The 22,099-nt window shown below is 46.7% G+C and overlaps 1 pseudogene; it reads right to left on the reverse strand.

The window, feature by feature from the left end:
* LOC134352465 (zinc finger protein 208-like) overlaps positions 1-21,874 on the reverse strand; it is a 37,466-nt pseudogene extending 15,592 nt beyond the window's left edge.
* Between the last annotated feature and the right edge of the window lie 225 nt (positions 21,875-22,099).

Here is a 22,099-nt window from a genome sequence, read left to right on the forward strand (position 1 = left end):
TCCCCTCCTTGTCCTGTTCCCCTCCTTGTCTTTCCCCCCTCACCTGACTCTCTGCCTGCTCACCTAGCCTGGATACCCCGCCTGTATCGCTGAAGTTTTGCCGCCTGAGCAAGACCGGAGCCTTGTTAGGTCAAGATAAGGAATTGTCTTTCGTTGTGTGGAATTGCCTCTCTGTGTCCACACCTTTGCTAGCTAGGTCCGGCCGTTTGCCGCTACCTAGTGTTGGGAACTGTTTCTGTGTCCACGCCTTCGCTGGGTGGGTCCGGCCGTTTGCCGCCACCTTGTGTTGGGATCTGTCTCTTCATGTTCAGCTTCTGTGTATGAGTCCCGGCCCTACGTCCTGTTCCCAAGGAGGGATCCCGGCTCTGTGTTATGTGTGTGAGTCCCGGCCCTACGTCCTGTTCCCAAGGAGCGGTCCCAGCTCTGTGTTCTGTGCTCCCGTCTCTTCTAGTCCAAGGCTCCGTGCTCCTGAAGGCCCTCGTCCAGTCCATGCCTAGTCCAGTCCTATCCGAGTCCTGTCCATGTGCCTTTACCTGTCCTTGTGTCTCGCCCTACCTAGGAGTTCCTCACCCAAGCCATGTCAAGTCCTGTAGCCTCGTCTTGTCCTCGCCTAGTACTGGAGTCCGAGCCCGAGTCAAGTCCCAGGTTCTGGGTCCTTGCCCAGCCTCTGGGTCGGAGTCCATACCCAAGCCTCGAAGTACCCTAGACCTAAGACCCAAGATCCCAAGCCTCAAGCCTCATGACCCCAAGCCTACTTCCAAGCCTCAAGCTTCAAGACCTCAAGCTTCAAGACCCCAAGCCTCAAGCCTCAAGACCCCAAGCCTGTTTCCAAGCCAAGCCTCAAGCCTCAAGACCCCAAGCCTGTCTCCAAGCCTCAAGCCTCTTGACCCCAAGCTTGTCTCCAAGCCTCAAGCCTTAAGACCCCAAGCCTGTCTCCAAGCCTCAAGCCTCAAGACCCCACCCTCCAGTCCTGCAGTCATGTCATGTCCTTGCCTGTTTCTGGGGCCCAAGCCCGAGGCAAGACCCAGATTCTGGGTCCTTGTCCAGTCTCTGGCTCGGGGTTCAAGCCCAGGGTCCTAATTCATAGTTCCTTGTCCAGTTTCCCTGTTTCTTGTCCATGTCCTAGCCCAGGTCCTGCATTCTAGTCCTGTTCCTAGTACTTCAGTGTCTGTGTCTTGCATTTGGGTCCATTTCCCAACACCCGCTATTGTGACAATTATTATTGCACCATTCCAGAATTTGGCTCCCTATCTGCTCTTCGATATCCCTGTTACTATTGGGGGCTCTATAAAAACACCCAGCAGAGTTATTGCCCCTTTCCTGTTTCTGACTTCCACCCACACTGACTCAGCAGACCACACCCTCCATGTCTTCCTCCTTTTCTGCAGCCGTGATACTATCCCTAATTAGCAATGTCACGTCCCATCTCTTTTGCCTCCCTTCCTGTCCTTTTTGAAACATCTAAAACCCAGCACACTCAGCAGCCATTCCTGCTCCTGAGTCATTCAAGTCTCTATAATGGCCAGAAAGTCATAATTCCATGTATTGATCCACGCCCCAAGTTCATCTGCCTTGTTTATGATACTCCTTGCATTAAAATAGACATCTCAAACCATCTGACTGAGTGCATCTTCGCTCTATTATCTGCTTATCCTTCCTCACGAACTCCCTACAACCTGTCTCTACCTATGCGACAACCACCCCCATCCTCTGCCTCTTCACTTCGGTTCCCACCACCCCGGCAAATCTAGTTTAAACCCTCCTCGATATCATTAGCAAACCTCCCCGCCAGGATGTTGGTCTCCCGCGGATTCAAGGGCAGCCCGTTCTTTTTGTACAGGTCACGCCTGCCCCGGAAGAGGTCCCAATTATCGAGGAATCCGAATCCCTGCCCCCTGCTTCAATCCTTCAGCCACGCATTTATCCACCATGTCATTCTATTCCTATTCTCACTGTCGCATGGCACAGGCAGCTATCCCGAAATTACTACCCTTGAGGTCCTGCTTCTCAGCTTCCTTCCTAACTCCCTGTAGTCTGCTTTCAGGACCTCCTCTCTTTTTCTGCTCATGTCATAGGTACCAATATGTACCACGACCCCTGGTTGCTCACCCTCCTATTTCAGGATACTGTGGATGTGTTCAGAAACACATCCCTGGCATCTGGGAGGCAAAGTACCAACCGTGTTTCTTTCTCGTGCCCATAGAATTCCCTATCTGTCCCCCTACCTATGAAATTCCCTGTTACTGCTGCCAGCCTCTTCCGCTCCCTACCCCTCTGAGCCATAGGGCCAGACTCAGTGTTGGAAGCACGGCCGCTGTTGCTTCCCTCAGGGAGGTCGTTTCCACACCCCCACCCCTCAATTGTACTCAAAATGGAGTACTTATTGCTGCCTAGCCCGCTGAATTCCTCCAGAATTTTGTGTGTTTTGCTTTGGATTTACAGCATCTGCAAATTCTCGTGTTTAGGAATGATACAGCCCAACCCAATACTGCAGTAACTGCAGAATGCATCACCCTGTGAGGGTCTCTGTGTATGTGAAAATATATTCCACACATGGCATATCCAACTCTTGTCTCTCATGTGATGACGCTGGTGTTTCACCAGGTTCGATGACCAAGTGAATGATTCTGCCCACACTCAGAACAGGTGAACAGTTTCTCCCGAGTCTGAAATTGTCTGTGTTTCTTTAGGCTGACTTGTTGATTGAATCCCCCGCCACATTCTGAGCAGATGCTCCCAAGTTAGATTGTTGACTGACTCCCTTCCCACACACGGAGAATTCGCTGATGCTTTATCAGGTGACAGGACTGAGCAAAGCTCTTCCCACACAGGGCAGGTGAATGGTCTCTCCCCAGTGTGAACTCACTGGTGACGCTGCAGGTTGCTTATAACATTAAAACTCATCCCACACTTAGAGCAATTGTACGGTTTCTCCTCCGTGTGAACTCGCTGGTGAGCCTGCAGATTATATATAACAGGAAAACTCTTCCCACACTCAGAGCATATGAACGGCTTCTCCCCATTGTGCTTTTGCTGGCGGCTCATCAGGGGAGACGACTGAGTGAATCTCTTCCTACATTCAGAGCAGATGAAAGGCTGCTGTGAACTCACTGGTGTGAAAGCATGTTGGATAACCGTGTGAACCACTTCCACAGTCAGGGAGGTAAATAACCTCTCCCCGCTGTGAAGGGGAAGGAACTGTTCCTGAAACATTGAGGGTGGGTCTTCAGGCTCGTGTACCTTCTCCCTGATGGTACAAATCAAAAGAGTTTATGTCCTGGGTGGCGGGGATCCTATCGAAGACGCGTAGAATTCTCTTCTCACTGACGGTGGTTAACTCTCTGCGGTTGGATATGAGGTGGAGGTAGAAAGTTGTTGGGAAGATACGGGAAAGGAGAGCGGTGGGGGTCAGACACAGGGGAGGATGTAAGATCTGCAGTAGATCAGCTGTGATCATATGGGACGGTAAAGCAGGCTTGAGGACCAGAGTGGTGAACTCTTGTGGGACCTCCGAGCAAAGCCCAGCTGTTCCATCGTAGGAATAAGCGTAATGCCCCGCCAGTGCCAGTTCTTGCTTGCAGGTGTATTAATGTGAGAAGTTGTTGTCATATCCTTCAAGCGGATATAAATGTGCGCTCGCCCTACGCTTTCGTTTACCACAGACAAACTCGAGCACATCGGCACGTATGCATGGGTGCAATGAAAAATTTGCAGCAGCATCGCAGGCTCATAGAATCAGATGAGCAGCATTCACAAGAAAAAGGTTTTTGCAAGAGAGGACAGCTGTGAAAAGGAAACACTGGCAGGGTGGAAGTTGCCAGGTTTTTCCCATTGTGGAAAACGGCTGGTGTCTGCAGTGTACCTGTTCTGTACTGGGGAGACATTAACCACTTCAGAGACAAAAGGACGTTAAACAGAAGTTCTTTAGTTGGTATAGATTTCAGGTGGTGACGAGAACGCGTACAGGCGTGAGATATGCCAACTAGTGGAATGGTGCCATAGCAACAACCTGGCATTCAATGTCAGTAAGACGAAAGAGCTGATTGTGGACTTCAGGAAGGGTAAGATGAAGGAACACATACAAATCCTCATAGAGGGATCAGACGTGGAGAGAGTGAGCAGTTTCAATTTCCTGGGTGTCAAGATCTCTGAGAATCTAACCTGATCCCAACATATCAATGTGGTTATAAAGAAGGCAAGACAACCTTCTTTATATTACGGGTTTGAAGAGATCTGGCATGTCAACAAGTACCCTCAAAAACTTCTATAGTTGTACGGTGGAGAGCATTCTGACAGGCTGCATCGCTGTCTGGTATGGAGGGGTTACTGCACAGGACCGAAAGAAGCTGCAGAGGGTGGTAAATCTAGTCGGCTCCATCTTGGGTACTAGCCTACCAAGTACCCAGGGCATCTTCAAGGAGCAGTGTCTCAGAAAGTCAGCGTCCATTATTAAGGACCTCCAGCACCCAGGGCATGCCCTTTTCTCACTGTTACCATCAGGAAGGAGGTACAGAAGCCTGAAGGCACACACTCAGTGATTCAGGAACACCTTCTTCCCCTCTGCCATCCGATTCCTAAATGGATATTGAATCTTTGGACACACCTCACCTGTTTTTAATATGCAGTATTTATGTTTTACACATTTAAAAATCTATTCAATATATGTACTTGTTTTTTATTATTATTATTATTATTTCTCTGCTAGGTTATGTATTGTATTGAACTGCTGCTGCTAAATTAACAACTTTCACGTCACGTGCTGGTGATAATAAACCTGATTCTGAGAATATTAAACTCAATCCCATTGTAAAGAAACGTGATTTTCCTGAATCACCAGAGTATATTACCTCCTGTCGAACCCTGATGCTTTCGTGATCCAGGTTGTTTGGAAGTCAAGGATAAGGCATAAAATTTTTTGCTTGCGATCATTTTATTCAGCGTTACAAGAACGAAGGAAATGACCGGAAAAGGCTGTACCACCAGAGCACGGGAGTAAAATTAATGGAAAACAAGCTCCTTCTGAAATGTCTCATTTATTCTATACTCGGGAGGTAACGATAAAGTCTGTGTATGTTTCATAGAAAGAAAAATAGAACCAAATAACAAGATGTGAGCCAATAATATCGGAGAGGGATAGAAGCCGATTGCATAAAATTCGGCCCTACTGGAATGGTACTCTCTGAACTCAAGCCAAAGGTAGCTTTTATAGTAAACACATGAAAAGGTTTAATAGTTTTATCATGAACATTGGATATAGGATAGTGTAAAGATATCCCAACTCCATTATGGACGGAGACAAGGTCGGCTGTGTAAGGAGGACAGCTGGCCATGGGGCTACCACCATCCCGTTAAAACAGGACATTTTAATAAGGATTGTATATCTGTTCAGGACCTGCTGGAATGCCTTGCATCAGTGAATATTTTGAAGTGTGTGGAAGGTACCGGCAATCCCAACAGCTGGAAACCTTAACAACCTCAGCATATTATTGCAAATTCACAGAAGTACACATTGCATCATCACAATTGGTGCATTGTGAGCAGGGAAACTTGGTAAAGATATAAGAACAACAAATAATATTAGAATAAACACTTTAATAAGCTGTAGTTATCCACTCTGTTCAAAGCCTTCTAGCTGGTCACTGATTTGCCCACTGTTGCCCAGTAGAGTAGGCACTGGGTTGGAGATTAGCAGCACATTAACCACAGCACTTGTTGTCTTCGTCAGGAACCACTTTAGCTTACTTGCAGTGAGTCACGTGTATTCACTTACTTTCACATCTGAATTCGTAATTAACAACGTTTGTTAAGGACCTTCTCATTGAGCTCCCAGTGGTTCCTTATGGGAATCTCAGCAGGAATCAGGGTGTTTGATCACTCCAAGCAGCAGAAATCTGTTGGGAAGCAGACAGCACATCTTGGGTTAATTTCACAAAATAGTTAATTAAACTCTCTGCCGTGATATGTTTATCAGCTTCTCTGAGGTCGAGAGCTCCCGGCAGTGACGTGGGTCACCCTGTTACCACCTCCAATGGATTTTATTTTGTTTGGGGTTGTTCTGATGTTACACAAGACGACAGGAAGAGCCGTAGGCCATGGTACAACCTTCCTCATGATACTCACTCAGTCCTTGTTGGTGATTCCATTCATTCATTCGGCTTGTCCTGATGACTCTGGGTGATGTGGACAATGGAAAGACCATTCAATGTTCATCAATTGTCATAATTCCCAATAAACATTCCCAGTGAGATGTGTTCCTTGGTCAGAGTCAGTGTGATGTGACAATCTCTATCTCACAATACAGTCCTTGATTATTTGTTGCTGTGTGTGTGGCTGTCATGGTCCGGTCCGTGAAGTCCATATTCCGATTCACGGTCCGGTCCATCAACCCCTGCTCCAGGTTTTCCTCTCTACCCTGTTTCTGTTCTTGTTGAGCACTAATTGAGGCAGCTGATGCTCGTTGGGGCTGGCTGCATAAATACCTCCAGAGACCAGGGCATGGCTGCTGGATTGTTCTTGTCCTTACTCCTTGTATCCCTTCCCCTGCCTTCTGTTTCCTCGCCCGTAGCCCTGCCTTGTCTTGCCGGTAACTCTCGCCTTGCCTGAAGTTCTTGTCTCGGCTTGCTTTGCCTGAAGCCTTTCCTTGTCTTGCTGGTAACTCTCGCCTTGTCTCCCCTGTAGTCTTGTCGTGCAGCCACCCTGTACCTAGCTCCCCTCCTGTCCCTTGCCTCCGCCCAGGTAAGCCAGGCCGTCTTGCCATTACCTGTGGTTGGTTCTGTCCCTTCCTGTCCCTTGCCTCTGTTGGGTGGTGATCCGCGCCCTGCCCAGGTGATCCACGCCCTGCCCAGGAATACCGTGCCCTGCCCAGGAGGAGGCTGTTCCTGCCTCCAGCCTCACCTCGCCTCATCTCTTGCCTCCAGCCTCCAGCCTCACTTCAAGTCTCCTGCCTCCAGCCTCGCCTCACCTCAAGTCTCCTGCCTCCTGCCTCCAGCCTCACCTCGCCTCAAGTCTCCTGCCTCCAGCCTCGCCTCGACTCAAGTCTCCTGCCTCCAGCCTCGCCTCGACTCAAGTCTCCTGCCTCCAGCCTCGCCTCACCTCAAGTCTCCAGCCTCCAGCCTCGCCTCACCTCAAGTTTCCTGCCTCCAGCCTCCAGCCCAGCCTTGCCTCAAGTCTCCTGCCTCCAGCCTCGCCTCACCTCAAGTCTCCTGCCTCCTGCCTCCAGCCTCACCTCGCCTCAAGTCTCCTTCCTCCAGCCTCGCCTCACCTCAAGTCTCCAGCCTCCAGCCTCACCTCACCTCAAGTCTCCTGCCTCCAGCCTCCAGCCCAGCCTTGCCTCAAGTCTCCTTCCTCCAGCCTCGCCTCACCTCAAGTCTTCTGCCTCCTGCCTCCAGCCTCACCTCAAGTCTCCTGCCTCCAGCCTTGCCTCGCCTCAAGTCTCCGGCCTCCAGCCTCACCTCGCCTCGTCTCCAAAGACTCCAGCCTCCTGCCTAGCCTCAAGCCTGAAGACACCAGCCTCTAGCCTCTTGCCAAGCCAAGTCTCTAGCCTCTAGCCTCAAGCCTGAGGACTCCAGCCTCCTGCCAAGTCTCGCCTCTAGCCTCAAGCCTGAAGACTCCAGTCTCTCGTCCTGCCTGCCTGCCAAGCCTCGTCCTTGCCTGGTTCTGGGGCCTGAGCCAGAGGCAAGACCCAGGTACTGGGTCCTTGTCCAGTCTCTGGCTTGGAGCCCAAGCCTGGGTTCCTAGCTCTTTTGTCCAGTCCTGTTCCAGGTTCCTGGTTTTCCTGTCCACGTCCTTGCCATCAGCCTGAATCCTAGTCCTGTCCCTAGAACTTCAGTGTCTGTGTCTTGCACTTGGGTTCGTCCCCAGCCACCTCTGTATGACAGTGGCAGCAGCTTTCCTTGTGGGAATAGTTTGAAAATTTGTTCACTATATTGACACCTTGGTAACATAGTACACTTGTAGATGCAAAAATGGACCAGGGGTGGGGGCAGCAGAATCTATTGTTCATACTGTCCACTCCATTGTTTATCGGCAGGTCCAGATAGTTGGAGCTACTAGTCTATCACTGTTTAATCTCCCAGCATTCTCCATCCAGAACAACTTATCTTTGTGAGAACATTGAATTTCCATCTCTCAAACTCCCTGCATATTTGCCTGTGATTCAGTGTTCAACTTTGTTTTCATAATTTCATCTGTAAAGTTCACTCCAGATGCTCTCTGTACTTCATTTAAAGTTTTGAATTTTTAAAACTTCTTTTACCAATTCCGCCGCTGCTTTTTTTTTGCAATTTCATTCAGGAATGCAACTGTAATCCCCAGAACAATTACACGTATAGAGGTAAATATATAAAAATACAAACAAGCATAAGAAAGTTAAACTACAAGAAAAGTAACAATGATACAGCCCACGCCGACCCAGCAGTAACTGCAGAATCCATCACCCTGAGAGGGTCTCTCTGCATGTGGATATATATTCCACACGTGACGTATTCAAACCTTGTCTCTCGTGTGAACTCGCTGGTGTTTCACCAGGCTGGATGACCGAGTGAACCTCTTCCCACACTCAGAACAGGTGAGCAGCTTCTCCCGAGTGTGAACTTGCTTGTGTTTCTTCAGGCTGATTTGTTGATTGAATCCCCTGCCACACTCCGAGCAGATAAACGGTTTCTCCCCGGTGTGGATTCGCAGGTGTGTTACCAGGTAAATTCGTTGACTAAATCCCTTCCCACACACTGTGCATTTGAATGGTTTCTCCCCAGTGTGAATTCGCTGGTGGGTCAACAGGGAAGATGTTTGATTGAAGGCCTTCCCACACTCTGAGCATTTGAACGGTTTCTCCGCAGTATGAGTTCGCTGGTGCGTCATCAGGTGACAGGACTGAATAAATCTCTTCCCACACTCAGAGCAGGTGAACGGCCTTTCCCCCGTGTGAACTCGCTGGTGAGACTTCAGGTTGCTAATCTGAGTAAAACTCTTCCCACACTCGGAGCAGACGTAAGGTTTCTCCCCCGTGTGAACTCGCTGGTGTCTCTTCAGATGAACGAGTTGAGTGAAACCCTTCCCACACTCAGAGCAGACGAACCGTTTCTCCTCGCTGTGAACACGCTGGTGCATTAACACTTCAGATGAACGGGTGAAGCCCTTCCCACAGTCAGAGCAGGTGAACGGTCTCTCCTCGGTGTGGATCCGCTGGTGTTTCAGCAGATCACATGAATACGTGAAGCCCTTCCCGCAGTCGGAGCAGGTGAACGGCTTCACCCCGCTGTGCAGCTGCTGGTGGCTCAACAGGTAACAGGAATCCGTGAATGCCTTACCACACTCGGAGCAGATGAACGGCTTCTCCCCGTTGTGCTTTCGGTGGTGGGTCATCAGGTGAGAAGACTGAGTGAATCCCTTCCCACACTCGGAGCAGATGAAAGGCTTCTCCCCGCTGTGAACTCGCTGGTGTGTAAGCATGTTGGATAACCGTGAAAACCGCTTCCCACAGTCAGGGCAGTTGAATGGCTTCTCCCCGGTGTGAACCCGCTGGTGTTCAATCAGCTTGCTCGATTGCTTGAAGCGTTTCCCGCAGTTGGGACACTGATAGGGGTTCACGGCTGTGGAGACAGGAGTTTGTGCCGGCGGGGTTGGCTGAGGGGAGGTTTGTAAATCTGTTACCTCCATCCCGAACACACTGCCGTCGCGGCCTCCAGAAGCTTTACGGTGGCTCGGATCGCGGATGAAGCTGACCTAAGGCTGGAGCTGGGATGGATCGGGGCCGAGCTGCAGCGACACGGCGGGACGCGTCTCCGGGACAGTCTCGATACTCGACCGTCTCCACCCGGACACGGACCCGACACTTGCCGCTGATGGTCCTGAATGGCCTGACCCAGGATGCACTGCGGCACCGAGAAGCCGCATGCGCACTGACAGCCCTGCGACTGGGGGTCTCATTGTCGGATTTGCAAGCGGGAGGATTCAGTTCAAAGTAAATTCATTGTCGAAGTCCGGATACAACTCTGAGATTCGTTTTCCTGCGGGAATATTCAGTAACTCCAAGAAACATAATAGAAACAATGAAAAACCGCACCCAACAGAACAGACAAACAATCAATGGGAGAAAGACAACAGACTGTGCAGACAAAGTGAAAAAATAACAAGCAACTCGCTGGGTTATTGTCACTTCAGGAATTGTTTCAGTAATAGTTCAGACTTCATTCTATTCTTTTGTTGTTTTGTGCCCATCTCTCTTTACTGTTATATTTATCATCACTTCTTCACTCCGTGAGCGTCAGTGAGCAAAGAATTTGATTGCAATGAACCCATTTAACCTAATGAGCTGCCAATGTCAAAATCAGGTTTATTATCACTGGCATACGTCGTGAAATGTGTTGTTTTGTGGCAGAAATACATGAAATATTGTCATGTCCTTCAATGCCCAGTCATTTCCATAATGCTGTGTCAAGGACAGTTGTCACAGTAATGTGTCGAATATACTGTTTGTCATTATGTCAACTCCTGTTGCTAGCTTGTGTTTAATGCCTCACTGATCTCTTGTCACTTCCTCTTATTGTTATGTCAGTAAGCTCGTTATTCTTCATTAAGATAGAGAGTGACATAGTTAATTCAGAAACAAAGGTTCTGAACTTAAAGAAAGGTAACTTTGAAGGTATGAGACGTGTATTAGCTAAGATAGACTGGCAAATGACACTTAAAGGGTTGACGGTGGATATGCAATGGCAAGCATTTAAAGATCGCATGGACGAACTACAACAATTGTTCATCCCAGTTTAGCAAAAGAATAAATCAGGGAAGGTAGTGCACCCGTGGCTGACGAGGGAAATTAGGGATAGTATCAATTCCAAAGAAGAAGCATACAAATTAGCCAGAGAAAGTGGCTCACCTGAGGACTGGGAGAAACTCAGAGTTCAGCAGAGGAGGACAAAGGGCTTAATTAGGAAAGGGAAAAACGATTATGAGAGAAAACTGACAGGGAACATAAAAACTGACTGTAAAAGCTTTTATAGATATGTGAAAAGAAAAAGATTGGTTAAGACAAATGTAGGTCCCCTACAGACAGAAACAGGTGAATGATTATGGGGAGAAAGGACATGGCAGACCAATTGAGTAACTACTTTGGCTCTGTCTTCACTAAGGAGGACATAAATAATCTTCCGGAAATAGTAGGGGACAGAGGGTCCACTGAGATGGAGGAACTGAGGGAAATACATGTTAGTAGGGAAGTGATGTTAGGTAAATTGAAGGGATTAAAGGCAGATAAATCCCCAGGGCCAGATGGTCTGCATCCCAGAGTGCTTAAGGAAGTAGCCCAAGAAATAGTGGATGCATTAGTGATAATTTTTCAAAACTCGTTAGATTCTGGACTAGTTCCTGAGGATTGGAGGGTGGCTATTGTAACCCCACTTTTTAAAAAAGGAGAGAGAGAGAAACCGGGGAATTATAGACCAGTTAGCCTAACATCGGTGGTGGGGAAAATGCTAGAGTCAGTTATCAAAGATGTGATAGCAGCTCATTTGGAAAGTGGTGAAATCATCGGACAAAGTCAGCATGGATTTGTGAAAGAAAAATCATGTCTGACGAATCTCATAGAATTTTTTGAGGATGTAACTAGTAGAGTGGATAGTGGAGAACCAGTGGATGTGGTATATTTGGATTTTCAAAAGGCTTTTGACAAGGTCCCACATAGGAGATTAGTGTGCAAACTTAAAGCACACGGTATTGGGGGTAGGGTATTGATGTGGATAGAGAATTGGTTGGTAGACAGGAAGCAAAGAGTGGGAATAAACGGGACCTTTTCAGAATGGCAGGCAGTGACTAGTGGGGTACCAGAAGGCTCAGTGCTGGGACCCCAGTTGTTTACAATATATATTAATGACTTAGACGAGGGAATTAAATGCAGTATCTCCAAGTTTGCGGATGACAGGAAGCTGGGCGGCAGTGTTAGCTGTGAGGAGGATGCTAAGAGGATGCAGGGTGACTTGGATAGGTTAGGTGAGTGGGCAAATTCATGGCAGATGCAATTTAATGTGGATAAATGTTAAGTTATCCACTTTGGTGGCAAAAACAGGAAAACAGATTATTATCTGAATGGTGGCCGATTAGGAAAAGGGGAGGTGCAAAGAGACCTGGGTGTCATTATACACCAGTCATTGAAAGTGGGCATGCAGGTACAGCAGGCGGTGAAAAAGGCGAATGGTATGCTGGCATTCATAGCAAGAGGATTCGAGTACAGGAGCAGGGAGGTACTACTGCAGTTGTACAAGGCCTTGGTGAGATAACACCTGGAGTATTGAGTGCAGTTTTGCTCCCCTAATCTGAGGAAAGACATTCCTGCCATAGAGGGAGTACAAAGAAGGTTCACCAGATTGATTCCTGGGATGCCAGGACTTTCATATGATGAAAGACTGGATCGACTAGGCTTATACTCGTTGGAATTTAGAAGATTGAGGGGGGATCTTATTGAAATGTATAAAATCCTAAAGGGATTGGACAGGCTTGATGCAGGAAGATTGCTCCAGATGTTGGGGAAGTCCAGAATGAGGGGTCACAGTTTGAGGATAAAGGGGAAGCCTTTTAGGACCGAGATTAGAAAAAACTTCTTCACACAGAGAGTGGTGAATCTGTGGAATTCTCTGCCGCAGGAAACAGTTGAGACCAGTTCATTGGCTATATTTAAGAGGGAGTTAGATATGGTCCTTGTGGCTAAAGGTATCAGGGGTTATGGAGGGAAGGCTGGTACAGGGTTCTGAGTTGGATGATCAGCCATGATCATACTGAATGGCGGTGCAGGCTCGAAGGGCCGAATGGCCTACTCCTGCACCTATTTTCTATGCTTCTATGTTTCCATTTGTCTATACCGGCAATACAAATTGCTGTAAAAATATCTATTCATAAAACATAGAACAATACAGCGCCGGAACAGGCCATTCGGCCCACAATGTTGTACCAACCCAGCTAAAAAGCAAATTAGAAACACCCAAACAGGAATCTCTCCTACCTGCACCATGTCCATATCCCTCCATCTTTATATCCGTTGGCTTATCTAAACGTCTCTTAAAAGCCTCTAATGTATTTGCTTCTACCATCATACCAGGCAGAATTCCGGGCATCCGTGACCCTCTGAGTAAGAAAACTTATCCCCCACATTTCCCTCTCACCTTCAATGCATGCCTTCTGGTACGAGGGGTGATTGATAGGTCCGTGGCCCAAGGTAGAAGGAGTCAATTTTAGAAAACCTAGCACGTTTATTTTTCAACATAGTCCCCTCCCTCATGTACACACTTAGTCCAGCGGTCGTGGAGCATACGAATCCCTTCTTTGTAGAAGTGGTCCACAGCAGGGGTGATTGATAAGTTCGTAGCCTAAGGTAGAAGGAGATGAGTTATACAGCTCTCATTACATGCACGCGCAGTTCAATTCTGAGTGAAAATGCAGAAAGTCTGAAGTTAATAACTCATCTCCTTCTAACTTAGGCCACAAACTTATCAATCACCCCTCGTACTTGACATTTCAAACCTGGGAAACAGATACTTTCTGTGTTCTCATACTCTTGCAAATCTCGATCAGATCTCTCCTCAGACTCCGGCACTCCAGAGAAAGCAACCCAAGTTTATCCAGCATCTTGTGATAGCACATGCCCTCTAAACCAAACAACATGCTGGTAAACCTGTTCTGCACCCTCGCCAAAGCCTCAACATCCTTCCTATAATGTGGCCACTGTTGCTGTATGCAAAAATCCAGACGTGGCCCAACCAAAGTTTTATAAAGTTGCGACAAAATTTACTGACTTTTAAACACCACGGCTCAGCTAATAAAAGCAAGCATTCCATAAGCATTCTTAACCACCTTGTCGACCCGTGTCACTACTTTCAAGGAGCCATGAGCTTGGATCCCAAGGTCTCTCACAACGCTGTTAGGGACCTTGCCTTTAACAGTGTACTGCCTCCTTACATTTCCCTACCAAGGTGCAATATCTTGCATTTATCTGAGTTAAAATGCATCTACTATTTCTCAGCCCAGATCTGCAACTGATGTATATCGTGCTGTATTCCACACTATCCACAACTGCACCAATCTAGGTATTATCTGCAAACCACCCACCGACAGTTTTCCGACAACAAACAGCCAATTAGCCACAGACTCCATGCATCTTAATCTTCTGGATTTGCCTCCCATGAAGGATTTTGTCAAACGCCTTACTAAAATACATATAGAGAACACACACATCCCTAAAGCATGACCTGTCACACATAAAGCCGGGCTGGCTCTCCTTAATTAGGCCATGGGCTCCCAAATGCTCATATATCCTAACTCTGAGAACCTCCTCCAGCTAATTCCCAACAACTGTTGTGAGACTCACCCGTCTACAGTTCCCAGGATTCTCCCTTGTTCCTTTCTCAAATAGAGGTACAACGTTAGGCACTCAGCAGTCCTCCGGGACCTCACCCGTGCCAACACAAAGATACCGGTCATGGCCCAGAAATCTCGTCTCCTGGTTTCTCCAACAACCTGGGGTAAATCCCATCAGGATTTGGGGACTTATCCAACTTTATACTCATTAGAAGGCCAACACTTCCCCTGCCTTGACCTCTAAATGTACTAACGTATTTATACACTCGTCACTGATCTCCTGGTCCTGCATATCCTCTCCCCTGGTAAATACTGTACCAAAGTTCTCATTACATACTTCACTCACATTCTCTGTATCAAAGCCCATGTTCCCCCCTTTATCCATGAGTGGTTCCTCCCTCTCCCTAGTTAATCCATTTACTCTCAATGTATGTGTAGGATGCCTTGTGATTCAATATAACCCTACCTGCCAAAGACTTTTCATGGCCTATTCTGGCTCTAATTCTCTCCTTTAGCTCTTTTCTGCCTTCCTTATACTCCTTAGTTATTTTGTTCGATCCAAACTTCCATAGCTTTATGTACTTCTCCTTTGTCTTCTAGACTTAATTTATCACCTCTCTGGTCATCCAAAGTTCTTTTGCCTTTCATCCCTGTCCTTCCTTCTAATGGGAACATACCTTTCCTGTACAGTACCCTGTGCAAATAATCTTTAAACACCCTCCGCATGTCTGATGTGGACTTGCTAGAGAAAAGGTTTTCCCTATTAACGCTCCTTAGTTCCTGTCCATTGTCCTCGTAATTTATTCTACTTCAATTTAAAACTCTCCCACAAAATCGATACCTATCCTGAAAGTTAAGGAGTTGTGGTCACCGTTCACCCACTGAAAGGACAGTAACCTGGCCAGGCTCATTACCCAAACCCAGGTCCAGTTCGGCCCCTCCATCTGTTGGACCATCCACATATTAATTTAAGAAACCTCCCTGGATTCACTTCACACATTCTGCCATCATCTAAACCCCTTACAGTAAGAAGGCTCCAGTTTGCATTATGGATGTTGCAATCCCCCATAATGGCAACTCTGTAATTTTTAAACATTTCCTTAATCTAATCACATATCTGTTTCTCAATGTACCGATGGATATTAGAGGGTCTGTAGTACAATCCCATCAGTGTGATTGCATCTTTCCCATTTCTGAGTTCCACCCATTGTCTAACACCTCCATTATGTCTTGCCAGAGTTGAGTTGTAATATTGTTCTTGATGAGTCGTTCAACCCCCAATCCCCCTCCCCATCTACCTCTTCATTCATCTTTTCTAAAGCTTCAGCATACACTTGGAATGACTGCATCCACCCCACTCCTCTCTGGCTCCTCCCTCTGTGGCACTGAGTAGACACCCAATGGGTCCTCACTCTGCTCTGAGACACCAGTCACAGCCGGTACCCATGGGGCACCAATCTTGTGTTTTGCAATCCCCAGACCTTTGTGTCAAGTTGTCCTGTCTTTCAGTGTTAGGAGTGGCAAATTGAGAAATGCTTGGAAATTCATCACATTGTCTCCTGACTCTGGATGTTTGAGAAAAATGATCCAGAAATGGGCATAAATCTATTCTCTTCCTATCCTCAAGTTTGTGCAGGACAAAATAGAGATTATGGTCATCTGCACAAGTGTATGTATGCATGGGTGCAATGAAAAACTTGCAGCAGCATCGCAGATAAGCAGCATTCACTAGGAAAACATTTTTACAAGAAACAACACAATTAGCACAATATAGTAAATTTTAGTGTAAAGTCATTCTGGTGTTGCTAAATTGGTAACTGAGAGAAGATGGAGAAACCCAGAGGGTGGGGATCTTTGTCACAAATTTATTTGGGAATATCGTGAGGTAGTTTGTCAATTAGAAAGTTGCAACAATGTGGAATATGATGCAATAACATTCTAGCGGGAGGAGCTGCGAGGGGACAGTTGTGGAGAAGAAACTCTGGCAGGAAGTGAGGTCCCAGGTATTTCCCATTGTGGCTACCGCTGGGCTGAATGGCTGGTCTTTGCACCATACGTGTTCTGTACTGGGGAGACATTAAACACTTCAGAGACAAAAGCACTTTAAACAGAACTTTTTAGCTGGCACAAATTTCAGAATATCAAACTCCATCCCAGTTATAGAGTTTAATTTAAATAAAACATAATTTTCCCAAATCACTAGAGTTCATTCTGGGGTAATTATTACCTTCTGTTGGATCCGGATGATTTTGCCTGACAAGTACTTCAGAAGTTAAGAATAAGGCATAAAACTTGTTGCTTATGATTTTTTTTTATAAAATGTCACAATAACAAAGGAAATGATGGGACAAGTGTGGTAGATGGAACTTAGAGCAAACAAGTGCGAGGATTTGCTCTTTGGTAGGACCAACCATGGTAGATCTAACACAGTGAAAAGTATCTGGTGGAACAAAGGGACCTGGGAAATCAGGTCCATAATTCGTAGAATGTGGTGTTTCATGTAGATACAATTGTAAAGAAAGTTTTTGGCACATTGTCCTCCAGAACTCAATTTACTGAGTACAGCAGATGGGATGTTATTTTGAAGTTGTATAAGACGTTGCTGGGGACTAATTTGGAGTATTGTGTGCAGCTTTGGTCACTTACCTACTGGAAAGATGTAAGCAAAGTTGAAAGAGTGCAGAGAAAATTTACAAAAGTGTTGCTGGGTCTGAAGTACCTACGTTCGAAAGAAAGATTGAATGGCTGAGGACGGTTTTCTTCAGAATGTAAAAGATTGAGGGGAGATTTGATAAAGTTATACAAAATTATGAAGGGTACAGATGGGATAAATGCAAGCAGCCTTTTCCAATGCAGTAGGGTCATCTAAGGTCATGTGTTAAAGGTGAAAGGTGAGAAATTTAAGGGGAACATAAGGAGAAACTTCTTCACTCAGAGTGGAGTGGTGAGAGTGTGAAATGAGCTGCCAGCACAAGTGGTGCGTGCAAGCTTGATTTCAATGTTTAAGAGAAGTTTGGATAGGTACGTGGATAGTTGGGGTATTGATGGCTATGGTCTGAGTGCAGGTGGGTGGGAGTAAGAATTTAAGTAGTTTCTGCATGGACTAGATGGGCTGAATAGTCTGTTCCTGTGCTATACTTCTCTATGACACTATGAAAGGCGAAGAAGGGAAAAGAAAACAAATGGCAGTGTAGTTTTCTTATACCAGACTACTGATAGTGAGCATTTCACCTAAATTTCATTGCTTAAATTAAGCAATAAGCCAGCACCTATTCAAATAGTGTGATACCCACCACTGGAACTAAAAACCCTCCACATAAAAAAAATAAAGACACAACTGCAAACACTAAAAATACACTGAACAACTGCAAGTGCATCAGTAATTGCACAAAAATAAAAACATCACAAAATTTAAACTACATGAATATCAACAATTGTACATTCCAACCCAACTCCCTCAACCCAGTTCTAAGTTCCCCGATTTTACATTGATTTACTGAGGTACAGTGTGGAATAGGCACTTTGAGCCGAGCTGTGCAGCAACCCCCAATTTAACCCTGGCCTAATCACGGGGCAGTTTACAAGGACCAACTAACCTATCAACCAGTACATCTTTGGAGTGTGGGAGGAAACTGGATCATCTGGATGAAACCCACATGGTCACAGGGAGAGCCTATAAGCAATTACATCAGTGTCAGGCAGATTATCTTTGTCAACAGGTACACTTACATGAGTTTGCACTCCTCTATTAATGATTCCCTTTTACAGGTAAAATATACTTAAATTATGTTAAGGCATATCAAGACATTCGATAATAGAGAAACCCCAGCCTCCTAAATTCAATTGAATACAGCTGAACAAATCCCACCCAACAAGCTGATGGATTGTAGCTGTTTCTTTATGTATATGACCAGCCAAATCAGTTTTGTCAGATCTGTCAGGTACAGGACGTAAGTACAGCACTCCTTGCCTAGAACTGCACATTCCCCCACCCTGACTGTTGAGAGATCTGATACCGTGTGATTTTGAAGAACCACTTTATACATGGCAACTACATCTGTTGTTACTTTCTGCAAGGGAGCAGAGATGTTGTTGCTTACTCTTTCTGAGCCTGCAGCAATATTTTGAATCTCTCTTATATCTCCTGTAACAGCACATTATGGGAATAAAATTAATGGAAAATAACTCCTTCTGAAATGTCTTGTTTATTCTAGACTCAGTATGTAACAACAAAGTCTGTGAAAGAAAGACTGACAGGGATAGAAGCTGATTACATAAACCCCTGCCCTACTGGAATGGGACCGTCTGAACTCAAACCAAAGGTAGCTTTTATAGTAAACACATGAAAAGGTTTAATAGCTTTATCATGAACACTGGATATAGGTGGAGAGATATCCCAACTCCACTGTGGATGGACACAAGTTTGGCTGTGAAAAAGGGTTGCATATCTGTTCTGGATCTGCTGGAATGCCTTGCATCAGTGAATATTTTGAAGTGTGTGTAGGATATTGTCAAACCCAACAGCTGGAGACATTAACAGTCTCAGCATATTATTGCAAATTCCTGTAAATACACATTGCGTCATTACAATTGGTACATTGTGAGCAGGGAAACTTGGTAAAGATGTAACAGCAACGAATAATATTAGAATAAACACTTTAATGAGCAGTAGTTATCGACACTGTTCAAAGTCTTCTAGCTGGTCACTAATTTGCCCACTGTTACCCAGCAGAGTGGGCACTGGGTTGGACATTAGCAGCACATTAACCACAGCACTTGTTGTCTTCGTCAGGAACCACTTTAGCTTACTCGCAGTGACTCACATGTATTCACTTACTTTCACCTCCTTTCACATCCGAATTAGTAATTAACAACGTTTGTTAACGACCTTCTCATTGAGCTCCCAGTGGTTCCTTATGGGAATCTCAGCAGGAATCAGGGTGTTTGATCATTCCAAGCAGTAGAAATCTGTTGGGAAGCAGACAGCATATCTTGGGTTAATTTCACAAAATAGTTAATTAAACTCTCTGCCATAATATGTTTATCAGCTTCTCTGAGGTCTAGAGCTCCTGGCAGTGACGTGGGTCACCCTGTTACCACCTCCAATGGACTTTATCTTGTTTGGGGTTGCTCTGATGTTACACAAGACGACAGGAAGAGCCGTAGGCCATGGTACAACCTTCCTCATGATACTCACTCAGTCCTTGTTGATGATTCCATTCATTCATTCGGCTTGTCCTGATGACTCTGGGTGATATGGACAATGGAAAGACCATTCAATATTCATCAATTGTCAGAATTCCCAATAAACATTCCCAGTGAAATGTGTTCCTTGGTCAGAGTCAGTGTGATGTGGCAATCTCTATCTGGGAATATAGTCCTTGATTGAATTTAGCAACATGAGTTCCTGTACCAGTTGGCCATTTTGCATTGTGTTTCATTCAGTCGTAAGAAATCCCCTTTGTCTCAATAAATTTCCAAATCGTGAACAATTCCAAAAGCATATTGAGAATCAGTGGGGAGATTAGCCGATCATCCTTCTGCCGTCTTACAGGCTTCCAGTACTGGCCATTGCCTGAGCTTTTCGATGTCAAATAACACAATAGTCACCAATAGATGTTAGAACTTTCCAGAAAAGAATATAGAGGCAACTGTAATGAACAGAATAATTACATGTAGAGAGGTAGATATATAAAAATACAAACAAACATAAGAAAGTTAAACTACAAGATAAGTAACAATGATACAGCCCAACCCAGCACTGCAGTACTGCAGATTCTATCACCCTGTGAGAGTCTCTCTGCATGTGGAAATATATTCCACACATGGCATCTTCAATCCTTGTCTGCAGTGTGAACTTGCTGATGTTTCAACAGGTTTGATGACCGAATGAACCTCTTCCCACACTCAGAACAGGTGAACAGCTTCTCCTGTGTGTGAACTTGCTTGTGTTTCTTCAGGCTGATTTGTTGATTGAATCCCCTCCCACACTCTGAGCAGAAGGACAGTTTCGCCCAGAGTGAATTCGCTGGTGCGCCACCAGGTAAGATCTTTGATTGAATCCCTTCCCGCACACTGAACATTTGAACGGTTTCTCTGCGGTATGAGTTCGCTGGTGCATCATCAGGTGACAGGACTGAGCAAAGCTCTTCCCACACTCAGAGCAGGTGAATGGCTTCTCCCCAGTGTGAACTCGCTGATGACGCTGCAGGTTGTTTACAACAGTAAAACTCTTCCCGCACTCGGAGCAAGTGTACGGCTTCTCCCCCGTGTGAACTCGCTGGTGAGCCTGAAGATTATATATAACAGTAAAACTCTTCCCACACTCAGAGCAGACGAAAGGTTTCTCCCCTGTGTGAACACGCTGATGTCTATTCAGGTAAGATGGTTGAGTGAATCCCTTCCCACACTCGGAGCAGGTGAACGGTCTCTCCTCGGTGTGGATCCGCTGGTGTTTTAGCAGATCACATGAATACGTGAAGCCCTTCCCGCAGTCGGAGCAGGTGAACGGCTTCACCCCGCTGTGCAGCTGTTGGTGGCTCAGCAGCTAACAAGAATCCGTGAATGCCTTACCACACTCAGAGCAGATGAACGTCTTCTCCGCCGTGTGCATTCGCTGGTGGGTCATCAGGTGCGATGACTGTGTGAATCTCTTCCCACACTCAGAGCAGATGAACGGCCTCTCCCCGCTGTGAACTCGCTGGTGTGTAAGCATGTTGGATAACTGCGTGAACGCCATCCCGCACTCGGAGCAGGTGAACGGTCTCTCCCCAGTGTGAACTCGCTGGTGTCTCTTCAGGTGAGATGACTGAGTGAACCCCTTGCCACACTCGGAGCAGATGAACGGCTTCTCCCCGGTGTGAACTCTCCGGTGGCTCTGCAGAGCAGATAAACGACGGAACTCCTTCCCACACTCGGTACAAGAGAACGGCTTCTCCCCGGTGTGAACCCGCTGGTGCTTCATCAGTTCCGATGACTGTGTGAACCCCTTCCCGCAGTCAGAGCAGGTGAACGGTTTCTCTCCGGTGTGGATCCGCTGGTGGACCACGAAGTTGGAGTGGAAGGCGAAGCTCTTCCCGCATTCGGAGCAGATGAACGGCTTCTCCCCGCTGTGAACTCGCTGGTGTGTAATCATGTTGGATAACTGTGTGAAGCCCTTCCCACAGTCAGGGCAGTTGAATGGCTTCTCCCCGGTGTGAACCCGCTGGTGTTCCATCAGGTTGCTCAATCGTTTGAAGCGTTTCCCGCAGTTGGGACACTGATAGGGGTTCACGGCTGTGGAGACAGGAGTTTGTGCCGGCGTGGTTGGCTGAGGGGAGGTTTGTAAATCTGTTACCTCCATCCCGAACACAGTGCGGCTGAAAGTCCCAATCCCCCCGCCGCGGCCTCCAGAAGCTTCACGGTGGCTCGGATCTCGGTTGAAGTCGACCTGAGGCTGGAGCTGGGATGGATCGGGGCCGAGCTGCAGCGACACGGCGGGACGCGTCTCCGGGACAGTCTCGATACTCGACCGTCTCCACCCGGACACGGACCCGACACTTGCCGCTGATGGTCCTGAATGGTCTGACCCAGGATGCACCGCGGCACCGAGAAGGCGCATGCGCACTGACAGCCCTGCGGCTGGGGATTTCATTGTCGGATCTGCAGGCGGGAGGATTCAGTTCAAAGTAAATTCATTGTCAAAGTCCAGACACAACTCTGAGAGTCGTTTTCTTGCAGGCATCCTCAGTACATCCAAGAAACATAATAGAAGCAA

This window comes from Mobula hypostoma, chromosome 10, assembly GCF_963921235.1.
Source record: "Mobula hypostoma chromosome 10, sMobHyp1.1, whole genome shotgun sequence".
Classification (NCBI taxonomy): domain Eukaryota; kingdom Metazoa; phylum Chordata; class Chondrichthyes; order Myliobatiformes; family Myliobatidae; genus Mobula; species Mobula hypostoma.